This window comes from Agelaius tricolor, unplaced genomic scaffold (genome assembly GCF_023055355.1).
Source record: "Agelaius tricolor isolate 1412-34295 unplaced genomic scaffold, bAgeTri1.0.p SCAF_20, whole genome shotgun sequence".
Lineage (NCBI taxonomy): Eukaryota > Metazoa > Chordata > Aves > Passeriformes > Icteridae > Agelaius > Agelaius tricolor.
In genome coordinates this window covers 9920976-9935803 of record NW_027269280.1, presented here as the reverse complement: position 1 = coordinate 9935803, position 14828 = coordinate 9920976, and the positions used below count along the sequence as shown (strand labels likewise).

The 14828-nt window shown below is 48.3% G+C and overlaps 1 long non-coding RNA gene across 1 annotated transcript in view; it reads right to left on the bottom strand.

The window, feature by feature from the left end:
- The window catches only part of LOC139598745 (uncharacterized), a 35178-nt gene extending 26702 nt beyond the window's left edge, over positions 1-8476 (bottom strand). The window contains exons 1-2 of the long non-coding RNA XR_011681996.1: positions 387-8476; positions 126-266 (exon numbers count right to left, since the gene is read on the bottom strand). This is a non-coding gene — a long non-coding RNA (uncharacterized lncRNA). The remainder of the gene's footprint in view (positions 1-125; positions 267-386) is intronic.
- Positions 8477-14828: the final 6352 nt, after the last annotated feature.

Here is a 14828-nt window from a genome sequence, read left to right as displayed (position 1 = left end):
CCAGGGTGCCTGGCTGCCTGGATCCCAAGGGCACCAGCAGAAGCAAATGGAATAGCCTGGCCCTGGAGAAACCTCACATAAACCTCACACCATGTCAGACACCTGTCAGGGACCCTTGAACTCACCAGGATGGCACAAATGGCAAGCTGGGAGCCTGCAGAACTTCTCCAGGAATGCCTTGGCCCTCTTCTCCTCCCATCCTCCCTCATCCAAGGACAGTGGCCCACATGGAGGTGTCCTCCTGCTTCAGAGGGCACTGCCCTCACCTGTACAGACAGACAAAAAAGCAGGTTTGTTTCCTGATGCTGAACAGGAAACTGAAGTCCTGAAGGCTGTGGTGGAGTTGGAGTGGTCAGCATTCACCCTGAGCTCTGAAATCAACCCACCTGAGCCAATCCTCCTCTTTCTCCCTTGCTTCAGCCCCACTCCCTGCTCTCTTCTGAAGTCTGGCATCCCTCCTGCTCTGACTGGCTGCTGTCTCTGAGCAGCACCAAAGCACTGCTGAGCAGAAAGGAAAAAAATATTTTTATATATATATATGTATATACAGCAGCCTTTAAGCCATGCTTTTAATATTTCATCTTTATTTTTCTGCCAGAAGAAAGGAAATTCCTTATGCTGGCTGGGCTGCAGCCTCACCACCACAGCCCTGAGCCTCAGACAGCCCTGGCTGCCAGCTCCTCCAGGCAGACAGAGAGTGCCAGGCTCATCTCCCACCCACCCAGACCTTTCTGCTCCAACATCCCCTGGTGCCACTCAGGAGGTGGCACTGAGGGGGCAGGGGGGCTGGGCAGCTGCCTCAGAGCTACAGAATTCAAGATGTGGCAGAGAATCCCTGCACTGAGCTCCAAAGGCCACTCAGAGGCCTCCAAGGACTAATTCTGGTGGAAATGATCCAGAAAAGGTGGCAGGTCAAGAGGCACTGGGTCACCCTGAGGGACACCTGCCAATCCCTGCCACCACGCTCTGTGTCAGAGCCAACTGCCATCCCACCCTCACACCAGCTATCCATCAAGCATCGTGTGTGTCAAGCCAGCTTTTATTTTTAAATTTAATGTCTGTAAAGTATTTTGGCTTTAAATTATTCCGCAGCCTCCCTCGGTTTGGCGGCGCTTCCCCGTCTAGACAGAACAATCTTGTTGTCAGTGAAACAGATTCGCCCTGACATCCCTGCCGAGATGTTGCTGCTGTTTTGTGGAAAGGAAAGAGGCTAAAAAGCTCATTCTTTACAGTTTGGAGATGTGATTCCTGTCCATTCAACTTCAAACAAACACCTCAATAAATAATCCCGCTGTCTTGGGTTTGATCTCTCTGTGTTAGGCAGCGCAGGATGGCTCAGCAGCAGTGGGATCCCCCCTCTCTCACTCCTGCTCCTTCCTGGGAGCCAGGGATTCCCACCTCTCCTGTCCTTCCAAACCCACCTGCTTTGGCTGCAGAGCAAGGACTGCAGTGTGGAGATCCCTGTGGCAGCACAGTCCCTGCTCCCCAGCACTGACCTGGATCCTCTGTGGCTGCAGGACAAGTCCTGGATGGCTGCATGGGAGATGCAGGAGAGACATTAAACCAAGTCAAAATATACCTTGCACACCAGATTCATTGCCAAGGCTCTGCCAGCATGAAAGGCTACAAATACTTTCTTTAAAATTAAAAAAAGTGCTTTTCCCCCTTGTTCACCATGGCAAAGATAAACCAGACTGAGTGTTCAGCAGCACCTCGTGTCAGCCTGTGGAACTTGGAGAGAGAACACAGCCTGATCCAGCCAAAAATAACATTGTTCCCCTTTTGCTCTGCCGGTGACACATCCGTGCTGCCTGCAGTCAGAAGTGACAAGTATCAGCTGGGCACCTTTCCATCTCCTCTCCTGGTAAGACAGCCCCCACATGGCGGCAGGGAGGTGATCTCCACCTTGTGTGGGGCTTTACTGCCCAGGCATCACCCAGGGGAGAGGCACAGCCCCAGAGCTCAGCCCCTGAGGAGCTGCACACACACAGAGTCACACAGGAACTGAGGGGCAAGAGCTCAGCCCCAGGGATGCTTCTCAAGGGTGCCTGTGGCCAGGGGGCTGGAGAAGAGCTGAACTGGGGTATTTCCTGAGACCCCTGTTGTTGGAAGGAAAGAATGATGAATTTGACTCCATGTTTTTAGAAGGCTAATTTATTATTTCATTATATGATATGATATATGATATTATATTATGCTATACTAAAACTATATAAAGAATAGAGAAAGGATACTTACAGAAGGCTAAAAGATGCTAAAGGAAAACTCGTGACTCCTTCCAGAGTCCTGACCCAGCCTGACTGTGATTGGTCATGAAGTCAAACAATTCACATGTTGGATAAACAATCTCCAACTACATTCCAAAGCAGCAAAACACAGGAGAAGTAAATGAGATAATATTGTTTTCCTTTTTCTGTGAGGCTGCTCAGCTTCCTAGGAGAAAATCCTGGGCAAAGAGATTTTTCAGAAAATGTGACGGTGACACTGAACACAGCATCACACACACCTGTAGGGTGAGAAAAGGTTCCATTAGCTGATTTCATTCCTGAAATGCCTCTGGAGCTCCAGGAGGTGTCCAGCTCAGAGCAGACTGGATCAGCCCCCTTGGTTAACATTTAATTCCACACAGTAAATCAGGTGGAATTATGCACAGGAGGAGACACAGGAGGAGACACTCACCTCTAAATAGCCAAGAAGAAAAAATGCCTCTCAATATTCAAATGGAAGAAATGCAGTTGTGAAGCAAAAAGGGCTCTCTGTGTTCTTTGCTCAGGCACCCACGTCCAGCAGTGCAATCGGAAGAGCTACAGCAGGAAAAGCTTCTGGGCAGCTCCACACGTGTTTCCCCCTCTTCATGTGAGGTACAACCTCGTGAATTCATCCCTGTCCTGACCTCCATGGAGACACAGACGTTTCCTTCCCCCAGCTCTGCCTCTGTCCCACAGGGAACAGCAATCCTGGCAGCCCCCAGCACACCCACCCCAGGCAGAGCAGATGGCCCCAGGATGCAGAGAGGCAGAGCAGAGGAGGGGAAGATCCCACCAACCATCCCAGAGATGCCGTGCAGAGCCAGCCCCAAGGACTGACTGTACCAGGGAAACAGCACCAGGAAGGCACAGCAAAGGCACAGCAAAGGCACAGCAGATGGATGTGGCCTTTCCTGGGAGCATGGAGACCATCCCACACAGCACAGAGCCCAGGTGTCACTGTCATGTTTTCTGCAAAATCCTCTTTGCCCAGGAGTCTTCCCCTGAGAAGCTGAGAAGCCTCAGAGAGAAATGAAAACAATCATTATCTGATTGCTTCTCCTGGTTTCATGTGAATTGTTTTAACTTAATGACCAAACACATCCAGCTGTGTCGGGACTCTGGAAGAGGGAGTCATGAGTTTGTGTTATCATTCTTGTTAAGCCTTCTGTCTCTATCCTTTCAATGATATGATATGGTATGATATGATATGATAATATGTCTTCTGAGAACATGAAGTCAGGTTAATCTCTTCCCTCATCCTGGGGACCCCAACAAAGACCACACCCAGGGATGCCTGAGGGCACCTGTGGTGTTTGTGAGGTTCCCCAGGGCAAGGTGACAGATGAGAATCTGACTCCATATTCTCAGAAGGCTGATTTATTATGATATGATATGATATTATACTATACTAAAACTATACTAAAGAAAGAGAAGGATCCATCAGAAGGCTTAACAAGAATGATAATGAAAAACTCGTGACTGACCCCTCAGAATCCAACACAGCTGATGGTAATTGGTCATTAATTAAAAACAATTCACATGTTTGGATAAACAATCTCCAGACCACATTTCAGAGCAGCAAAACATGGAGAAGCTGAGGCTTCTCATCTTCCCAAGAGAAGAAATCCTGGTGAAGGGATTTTTCAGGAAATATGACAGTGACAAGCACCCTGCAGCAGAGAGCCCAGGGATGCCTGTGAGCATCCTGCAGCAGCCCTCTCTGCCTCTCCCTTCACCCACAGCAGCATTGCACCAGCTCATTAATTCTGTCGGGTTTTGCCCAGATCTTGGGGAACAGCAATTGCTCCTTTGAGGTGCCTTGAGCGCCTGCTCTCTGTGTTGATGGAGGGCTGAGAAAAGTGCTCTCCTCGGCCCTGCAGCTGCAGCAGCCCTGCTGATGCCCAGATCCATGATAAATGGAGTTACAGCTCCAGCGGAGTGTTTGCTGTCCTCCCGGGATGGAGGTGTTAATGCATGGGCAGAGCTGGCAGAGTGGAGTGCTGGAAACGATGCAGGAAGCTCATTAGCACATCCTTAATAGCCCTGAAATTGCTGGGAGGGCCTCTGGCAGCTCTTGTCCCCCTGGGTCGGGGGCAGCCAGTGTCGGGGCACCTCCATCCCGGCCACTCCCAAGGGGAACAGACTGGCTCAGCTCAGCACATCTGCTCCAAATCCAATGGCTCTGGCATCAGGAACCCAGATTTCACCGCTGCACGCTGCTGCTGCCCTCTGTGAGGAGAGGCACCCTGTGCCTCAGTTTCCCTGCATGTGTGGAAGAGCTGTGACACCTTCCAGCCACCTCGGTGAGTATCTCCTGCTCTTAATTCTTGCTCTGCCCTCATGGAGCTTCAGAGATACATTTGGGGGGAATTTTCAGGCAGTTCAGAGGTGCTGCCTGAATTCCTAAGGTCACCCAAAGGACACCAACACAGAATCCCAGAACGGTTTGGGTAGGGAGGGACCTTAAAGCTCCTCTCCCTGCAGGGACACCTTCCAGCAGAGCAGGTTGCTCCAAGCCCACCCAGCCTGGTGGATGGGTGACACCTCCTGGGTGTCCCGGTGCTCCCTCAAGGGAGAGATGGATGTGGACACTGCTCCAGGCAGGTCTGGTCCAGCACAGGCTGGCTCAAAGGAGCAGCTCTGGTTTCCAGAGCTGGGGAAAGCCTTCTCTCTGAATGAACCAGCTGGACAAATACCACTCCTGGGCAAGAAGGGGGCATTGGGCAGGAGCAGGTCCCCATATCCCACCTTTAGGTGCTGCACCACAGTTCCACTTTTCATGGCACCTGCACTGAAGGGATTCCGTGACTCCTGAGAAATGCCGAGCCAAGAAGCTTTTAAGAACTCCTAAACTGCCTTTTTAAGAGGCAGGGCACATGTGCAACTAATCCAGTCTAAAAACTAATGATTTAATTTACCTTTCGAGAAGCAAACCAGCATAAATTAATATCTCCCAGTAGTATAACATAAGCATGTTTTATCTAGAGATTATGTTGATTAAATCATCAAGTGCCATAATCTTGGAGGGGAAAAAAATCCCTAAAAACGTAGATACAGCTTTCTAAACCACAGGAGGGAAGAAGTGCATGTTCAACTCCAAGCAGTTTCTGGCTCAGCAGAGCGTGCACAGGAGACTCCCCACCCTGGAAGGAGCTGCTCCAGCTGGTGTGGTACCAAGAGGTAAAATTAAAAAATAAAAATAATAATAAGAAGAATAAAAAATAAAAGCTCCATGTTCCTCATGGAAGAGGTGCCAGGAGATGGAGGAGCTCCGAGGCAGCACACGAGTTGCACTTCTGGGGTTTCACTCTGCAAATGGACCCGAGCAGGTCAGGTCTGGCTCCTCCAGGCCGTGTATCTGCTTTCAGGATACAAGACACCAGGGCCATTTAGTCATGCGAGCTGGAAATTCCAGCGCCTCAGCAGAGGGGGAAAGCACAGAATCCTCTTTAAACCATCTCCCTGCCGCCTGCCTGATCTCATCTGTGCTTGTTCCCACTCACCCTGGCTGAAGGACTAAACCACCCACCCTGATGAATCAACAAGACCTACCTGGACTTTTCCCACCTGCCGCGGGTGGTTTTTCAGACAAAGCCGGTTCCTGCGGGCCTCAGCTGCAAACTGTCTCCAGGTAATCATGGCCAGGCACTTGAGCTCGAATGGCTTTGTGTGCTGGCTGTTTGGATTGCTGGAGAGCCCTTGGGCCGGGCACTTCAGACACACAACACCTTTTATTCAGAGCCAATGCAGAACCTCAGGCGGGTTTCAAAGCTTTTCTGGAGAAGGAGCTTGTTAAGAGGAGGTGTCCAAGGCCAAAACAACATCTCCCACAACAGAAAGTCCCTCCCATGAAACAGCAAACTCTAAACGCTGCTGGTACCCGACACCAGCAGCAGGTCTCCAGCAAGAAACCTGGATTTACAAGGTCAAACCTACGTGAGCAATGCAGACTCACCCTCCTAGTCCCCCTCCCAGTGCTTATGAAATAAGTGGATTTTGTAAAGAAAGGGCAATTAACAGGTGGTGTTTTATTTGGTTTATTTGCAAGTTGGGGCAAACAGCAAAAAGCTGTTTGCAGCACAGCTCTGTGGCTGTTTCCTCACAAACAGGGTAATTTCTCCACTTTTGTAAGAGCTGGAGAGCCTTCAGAAGAGAAAGGGCATTATTTCAAAAAGCATTTTAAAGCCAACATGAAGTTGTCAAGAGGAACACTCTGCTCAGTGTCTGAGGCAGAAAACACAGCTCCATCCAAACACTCTGTCCCTGGTAGGAAAAATACACATTGTAAAGGATCCATTTTCAGGCCCTGAAAGGAGGCACTTTCTAAACACAGGTTTTTCCTCAGAGAGGAGACACTGTGTGCTGACTTGCAGCACTACAGATGTGGAAGCTTCAAGAAGTTTCCTGACTTTTTTTTCTTTTTTTTTTAATAATTTCTAATTACTAATTGTGGTCCTGCAAACCTTCCTGATGGTTCAGAGACTAGAGGGGGGTTGTGTTTCCTTCCATGAGCACCATTAAACTAAAACTCACCCCAAGCCCTTTTCCCCCTTAGAAGCAAGCCTCCAAGTCTTACTGACTTCCCTAAAATGATCCAGGCAGAGGAGTCTAATTTAGGAACAATTCTTCACCTCCTTCTGCTGCTGTTTTACAGTAGAAATAACCTATCTGACCCTCTCCCTCTGAGAGTGTCTCTGCCTGTCCAGCATTTCCCTTCTAGGCTTTATAACCTCTTCAGTTCAATTATAGGGGCCCCCAAAAGCCTGGGGACTCCATTACTCCTAAATGAAACATCTTCAAAGACATTAATGCCACTTGTCTTCTACAGGACCCTCATTCCAGGCAAGCCTGACATTTTGACAGATCCTCACACTCTTTTTCACCGAGGATATGCACCGTTACACAAGGTTAATTTTTTCAGGATTGATAGAAAATCTCTTCCTCTAGGTAAACATAAGACAAACATCTACACACTGTGTGGAATTACATGTCAAGCCACTTGGTAAAACCAGCTTATCTGCCAGGAACAAGCCTGACAAATCCTCGGTACAGATGTCTTTCTTTCCCCACTTTAAATTGCACACAGAGGCCTCAGAGTTCAGAGGGAGGGAGAGGGTTCCCCTCATTGATCATCCCCATCCTGCCTGTGCTCCCACCTCCCTGCTGAGCCAGCTGCCTTTGGACAGGAGGATTTGGAGAAGATATCCAGAGAAAAGCCTTACAAAAAACAAACAAAAGCGAAACAAACACGACAGGGAGGTTGCCTGACCTCTCCCCTCCTTCCTGTCTGCTGGGAGAGTGATGCTGTCTGCAAATGGCACCTGTGCCACGTGTCCCCCTGGCAGAGCCCATGGCAGAGGATGCTCAGCTGCCCAGTGACAGTGGCCAGCAGAGCTTTGTCACTCTGCTGCTGCTCACTCCCCAGGAGGAAATTCAACTGAGGGTGTTGCTCCTTACAGACCCGACCTACAAGCATTTGCTTTTTGGTTTTTGAATATACTCCTCTCTCCCCCCAGGCTGAGGGGAGAAATCTTCCACAACAGATCAAGCCCACAGATGTCAGGCAGTTTCTCTTCCTCTCCTTTTGCAATCCTTTAGCTGCTTGATGCCCTGTGGGAGCCAAAGGTGGCAGGGAGAAAGCCCTTGATCCCTTCAGGGTGGATTTTATTGCCTTTAGCTAATGAGTTCCACCTTGGAGAGGAAGATCCTCCTTTCCAAGGGCCACAGGTCCTCTCTGAGCTTCACCTAGAATCTGTATGGAACATTGCCATTCCACACTCCACATCCTGGACAAACAAATGATTAATTATCCCCAGGGAGCTGCCATCTGCCAGCACTTGCTCTCGGGTGGATGTGATTAACAGAACATCCCCTGATCTGCACCAACTGCCAAGGAAAACGTGCTCTCTTGCAATGGTTTGTGCAACCAGCTTCTCACACTCAACTACCAAATGTAGCTGGTGATCCAGAAATCAGCCAGTGACCTGCTCCAGAGGGAGCCTTGGCCTGGCCAGCTGCAGGGAGAAGGGCCAAGAGCGTGACACCCAAGAGATGACACGCTCAGAGGTGTGGGTGAAGCTCTGACATAGCCAAAACCCTACTCAAAGCCTTAAGGAAGGTTAAGTTGCCCTCAAGCCCAGAGTAAAAGCTAAGTTGAGGAAGGAGAATGTAATTTCCAGCTGAGATCCAGAGCCAGCTCTCAGCCTTTGGCTCATCACTGCTCTCCTATGCCTCAGCCTCCCCAAATGAGTCATCGTGTTTGTTCTCATTTACTTCTCTCTGTAGAAACCTTTGAGATTCGTATTTCAAAACCACTACAGGGGTAAAACCAGCGGCGAGACAGGCAGCAGAGCCCCAGCAGGAAAGGAGGATGGATGCTCGGCTGGCTCCTCCCGCCCGCCCTGCTCAGCAGCAGCGGCGATTGCCACAGCAACAGGAAAGAGGAGAAAAGTGCTCCTATAGAAGGGATTCAGTTGCTTTTAAGTGGATGAACATGGGAGAGTTTGTTTATAAACGTCAAGAGCAGGTCGGTGTGAGGCTGGAAACGCGGGAGGAGTTTGGCTCGGGGGTGGAAGATGGGAACACCTGAGGGAGGGGAGCACCTGAGGGGATGGAGGGGATGGGACACCCGAGGCAGCTGTGGATCGGAGCCCTGCAGAGTCTCAGCGCCCAGGGAACCTTGTCACTAATGCACACAGAGCTGTGGCTGCTCACCCCCTCTGTCCCCAAACGCCACCACAGGGCTGAGCTATGGTGATCTGCTGTCCCAAAATGAGACCCCGGTGCTGCAGTCCCACCCCACCGTCAGCCGAGCCGTGTGAGCAGACGGGAACAGGGGCAGGAAGGCCGAGCAGGAGCCTGTGCTCCGCCCCAAAGCCATTTGAGAGGCTCATTAAGCCAGTTAATGGCTGCCGAATTTCATCTGTAACAGCGACCCGGGGGACCCGAGCTCTGGCTGGGGCACTGAGGGACACCTCAGCCAGGCCATGCCAGGGGGGAGATCCCAAAAACACAGATGGTAAAAATCCCAATTTTCGATGGGCAGCGAGGCTCTCCATGTGCTCTGATGATGATGATGGTGATGATGGCTGGGTTAAACTCCCAGGCAGCAAAGCTCGCCCTCACGGCCTGCCTTCCAGCAGGACCTCGGGACATGTCTGCTCCCAAAGGAGACCGTGGGGGAAGCAGGGTGAAAGCCAAAGCAGCCCCTTGAACAGTCCCATTTTTGAGATTGTCCCTGCAGCCCCTTTGCAGCACACTCAGCTGGCTGAGGGAACAAGTGACAGGCAGAGAGGAAGGCTGGGACACCTCCGGGTCAGTGACATGCCATGTACCCAGAGCCTGCCTGGCCCTGCAGCACATTCCCCTTCATCTGAGACACCACATCCACCCAGCCAGGTACTTGGCAATAAAAGGCTGCAGAAACAGTGAGAAGGTTCACTATGACACATTAATTAAACGTAGCAATGCCTCAGAATTTACCTGAATCTGCAGCACCACCATGGAGCAGGGTGTGTAACACGGCACAGTTGGGTGCTGAAGGAGAGGCCTGGTGCCTCTGCTCGGCTGGCTGGCTGGCTGCTGCCATTAATTACAGCCCCATTAGGCAGGCAGGAAATGCTCCCACCAGCAGCACCTTCCTGCTCTGTCATTCAGGCCAGGAACATGACAGATCGAGCAGAGCTGAGGCATAATCGAGATGGAGCACCTGCCAGGCAGGATGGATGCTCTCTGGGTGGGTTATTGATACCTTTGCTTGGGTGACAAGATAAAGAGGCACTGCAGGCCTCAGGAAGGCCACAGCCAGTGTTTGAGGCTGTTCACATCCATTTCAAGGCACATGGATGAGATTCCCCCAGGGAATCAGCACTGGGGGAGCAGAGGCTGGCAGGAGCCAGCCCAGCACATCCTGCTGCATCCCTCATAGGATTTCAGAGCACACAAAACCTTCAGATTTCTCTGAGAAAGCCAGATCAGCACTGAGAGGTGCTCAGCCCTGCTCACTGCTCCAGAGATTCCTCACTGCACTGGGCAGGCCCTGGCACAGATTCCCAGGGAAGCCCTGGCAGTGTCCAAAGCCAGGTGGGACATTGGGGCTTGAAGCACCCTGAGACAGTGGAAGGTGTCCCTGCCCATGGCAGGAGTTGGAAGATGATCTTTAAGGTCTCTTCCAACCCAAACCATTCTGTGGTTCCATGATTCCCTCCAAGGACAGTCCAGGATCTGCCTTCCACGCCCCACCTGCCTTGCCCAGACACCACCCAGGCAGCCCAGGTATGAGAGCACCAACACTGTAGCTTTGCAGCCCAAAATATCTGCTAAATACCCCCTTCATAGCACCTGGACATGGCAGAGAAGCACCTCTGTCTACTCAGATTAAATCCTCCTGGAGCAAAGCCCTGCTGTGGCAGAGCCTCTCACTGGATTGTCACCAATTGTCCCTTCCTTGGAACAGAGAAGGGTTTATCATCTTCAGGGGACAGACACTGTATTTCTGTATTTCACCCAGACTTTCAAAGCTCTTCCCAAAGCTGTTATTTCACTGAAAGAGGAAACAAATCCATAGTTCTGAATTCTCTCAGGGAAGAACGAGACCAAGAGGCTGATGCAGGGCTGGTAACAACCCTGCCATGTTTTATTTCCCTTTCCTGGACTGCAAAACTCCAGGCTTGGTCCAAAATGAGACCGAATCAATATTCTAATGCTGAGATCCCACTACAGACTGAGCACCCCAGCTTCCAGGTCAAACTCTCCTTCGTGTCTCTGTTTTCCACGCAGCCTTGAACCAATTGTTTTAGCAATTTCCAATCTCAATGGATGAGATTTTTACCACCCCAGAAATCCTTTCCAACAGAATATTTGTCTTCTGCTTTTCTACTCATTTTCTGCAACTGCTTTACATGATTTAGCACCATCAGTATTCAGAGCCTTCCCCATTATGTGATGCCTCATGATGTGTGAGGTTTGGAATGTTTCTTCTCTAATCACATCAGAAAAAAAAAGATATTCCTGTGGCCATTAGGCAGTGTTTGTAAATTTTACATCAGGGGCAAAAGGCTATTTCTTCTCCAGAATGAGTAATTTTTCAGTGTTAACAGGAACTTGACATGATCAGCAGCTGCCTTCAACTGTGTGACAGAAATCAATCATTTATCAAACACTCTGGAAAAAAAAAAAAGGTAAAAGCCCAAAACAAACAAACAACTTGACTTACCTCCTCATTTAATGATGGAAGCAGACATCCATGTGTCCTGAGCCTGTCCTCCAAACCTATGTGAGCCATTGGCACCAGACTGTTCACTTAAAAACCCTTCAGTCACCAATTCCAAACAGGATTGAAACCACCAAGCAGAAACCTTGACTGAAGATACCAATTTTCCCCCTGGATTTGCATTTGTAGTTATTTTTTGTTAAAGCTTGTTAGCTCTCATGACCTGGGCTGGCCATTAAACCTGCAGAGATCTGCAGGCAGTGACCACCCTCCAAAGAATCCTAAATTCAATAAAAATAAGGAGCCTTAATAAAGTGAAATGAAAAATGTACATTTCATCATTATTCTGCCTTTTTTTCCTCCCCTCTCAGGATTCAGGGCAGAACATGGGGATGCAAATTAGAACTAAATGAAAAATGACAAAGCTACCTGAGGCATCCAGAGAACTGATAGCTTTCAAATGTGAGATTGATGGAATAAATCAGCAGCTGCTTCCTGTGGGTTACAGCTCTCGGTTCCAAAGCCCTACAAATGCCTGGCTTTGCTCAGAGCATTGCTATTTTAGAACCAAAGGCTTAAGTAACTCTTCCTGTGCTGCTGTTCAGCATTTTAATTATGTGAGGGGAGGTGAGACACCCATCCTGTTTAGATATACACCATGGAGAATATTTAGCATTTCTGTTGTCACCTAAATGTTATTTTAATGTTGGTCCCAAGGCTTCTTTGAGGCACTCTCCCCATTCTGCTTATTTATTAGCATCACATTGGAGGAAAAAAAAACCCTCCCAAATATTTTGGGGAGAGGGTTTTGGTTTTCATAAACCCAAGCTGTTCTTCATGCCTATTTAAAAATTGAAATCAATATTTTACAGAAAGGCAGTCTTGCTTAAAAAGGAGGAATCTAAATAAACAGAATTACTCCACTGTAAAGTGATAGGCACTTAAGTATTACAAGATGTTTTGGCATCCCCTAAGTTTGAGCTGATGTCAAATAGTAATGGAGTTTCTCACATTCAGCAAAACATTACAATAGTGGAATTCTTTAACTATTTGAAATTTGAGGTTTCAGTGACAACAGGTTTTCAATAAATCATAGAAAAATAGAAACATGCATTTTTGTGTTTTCTAAATACTTCACTGTGTATTAAATTCTTAGCTTTAGGATTGGACAAACTAAAAATAGTAACAGCAAACCTGAGACGCCCATTCAGAATTTCTGAATATTTCAGTGTTTGCTTCTGTGGAACAAGAACACAAATGCTGCTTTTCCTTTTTTCTAAAGGAGGAAGAACCTCAGTTATCCACAAAGCTATTCCTTGCTCTTTTAGCCTTTATTTTCTTTAAGTTCCCCAGAAATTTACAAAAAAACAGGCAAACAATTAGTGTTTCTGTCATTAAATCCTTTTGTGTCTTTACAAAATTCCAGGCAGAGCACATAAACTAAAAAGCCAATTTTGTGTATTAGCATTTGTCCTTGGAAAAAGCCTCTTTGGAAACCTTTCTGTTGAGAATGATGTCAAAAAACCCCTGGAAGTTGGCTCCCTGATCTGGCCTCCTTCCATTGGAACATCTAATGGCTGGGGGGGAAATGTCTTTTTTATTTTGCACATATCAACATCACAGTCCATTTCTCAAGGCAATAAAAACCAGAAAAGCTTAATATGACTCAGCCAACTGCAATTTAACCCTCAATAAAAGTCTATTTTTGGCAGAAGGTTCACCTTTCTTTAAAATTACTGTAACGATGAGTTAAAGCCATTTCCTGAATTTGCTTTGAATGCTGTTCATAACAAGGATTAAATTGTTTCATACCTGCAGCAAAGCTGTTTCTGTTCAGAGGGTTGGGATCCTTCAAGACTGATGATAAGCAGGCAAAGAGCAGACAGAAAAGCCAATTTTCTCCTAGAATTCAAGCAAGACCTTGTCCATCTCCTTGAGTAACTTGTCTCTATTTTTCCAACCGGTGGCAGGAAATCTTCAGTTCTACAGCTGATGTCTCCACTCTTGATCTCCACATGCCTCATCCTCACCACAGAACTACTTGTGCATCCTTTTAGGATTAAAAAAAAAATAAAAATGCACTTGCTTCCCTGAGTGCACAGCAAGGCAGTGCACTTTATCACTTCCAGCCTCACAAATGGCTCAGGCCATTACAGAACAGCCTGCCAGGATAAAAAATCCAGGATACAATATTCATGTACTCTGTGAGACACAGCTACTCTTTATGGTGATCGACAGAGCCAAGGCAGACTTTCATTTCATTAAGAAACTGAGGATGAAGCAGCCTATAAACAAAATTCCTTCAGTGTAGCAGTTAATTTTGAGCCATTTACAGCAGTACAACTCCTACTCAGGGCTGCCAGAAGCAGAAATTACCAGTTCAAAGGCTGAGTCAGGGGCACTGGGGAAACTGGCAAGGAATTCTGACAGAAGGAAGTTGTACAAACCTCTCACATCCCTCCTGGAGGCTGTGCCCTGATTGACCATGGGTTCATGGAGCCCCTCTCCTGTCCCACACCGACATCTCACACTTCTGTCAACTCCCAAAATTCCCCCAGAACAGGGAACATCACAGCAGCAGATGGTGCTGGTGGCAAAGCACCTCCCCAACACTGAGCACAAGTTACCAGCAATTCCCACAAATATCTGTATTGATAAAGTGATGGAGACAGGAAATAAATCCTGCTACTTCCTCAGCACTTTTTATTATTAGAACGATGTTCATTTAAAGACTCAGTGACAAATCCTGTCTGCTACATCATCACCTTATCAAAAACCTGTGACATGTGCAGAGAATGTTAAGTTATATTAAGTAAGCTGTTAACTTGACAAAATCCAGCCTGCTGCATTTGGCTGCCTAAGCTGCAGCAGGGATGGCACATTGTCAAGGGTGGGAAACACCCTCTCCTGCCTTGCCAGAGCTCCAGATCCTCAAAACTCAGCAAAAATCAAGTCAGGTGGCTCAGTCACATCAGGAGCCATCACACTCCACTCCAGACCCACGTACAGGCAGCAGTTTTTGGGATGTGACTGCCACCCAACTGCAGGAAAGGAATGGGCACAGCCCTTGCAACTCCCTTCCTGGGACTCCATTGATCCACACACCAAAGAAAGGCTGGGCTGGATGGGTGTTAACAGGAAGGCAGCTCAAAAGCAAAACCAGAAGATGCCTCAAGTGAGAGAAATTGAGAAAGACAGAATTTACAACTTTTTGACTAGTAATTGAAAGGAGCACTAATTTGTTGTGCACAGAAGGTGGAGGTGTGACAGCACTGCCAGGGCACCATGTGGCTCCTGCCAAGGCAGATACCTGGCATTGGTGCTTCCAGCCATCAGCAAAGGACTGGGAATAATAAAGGGATGCCAGA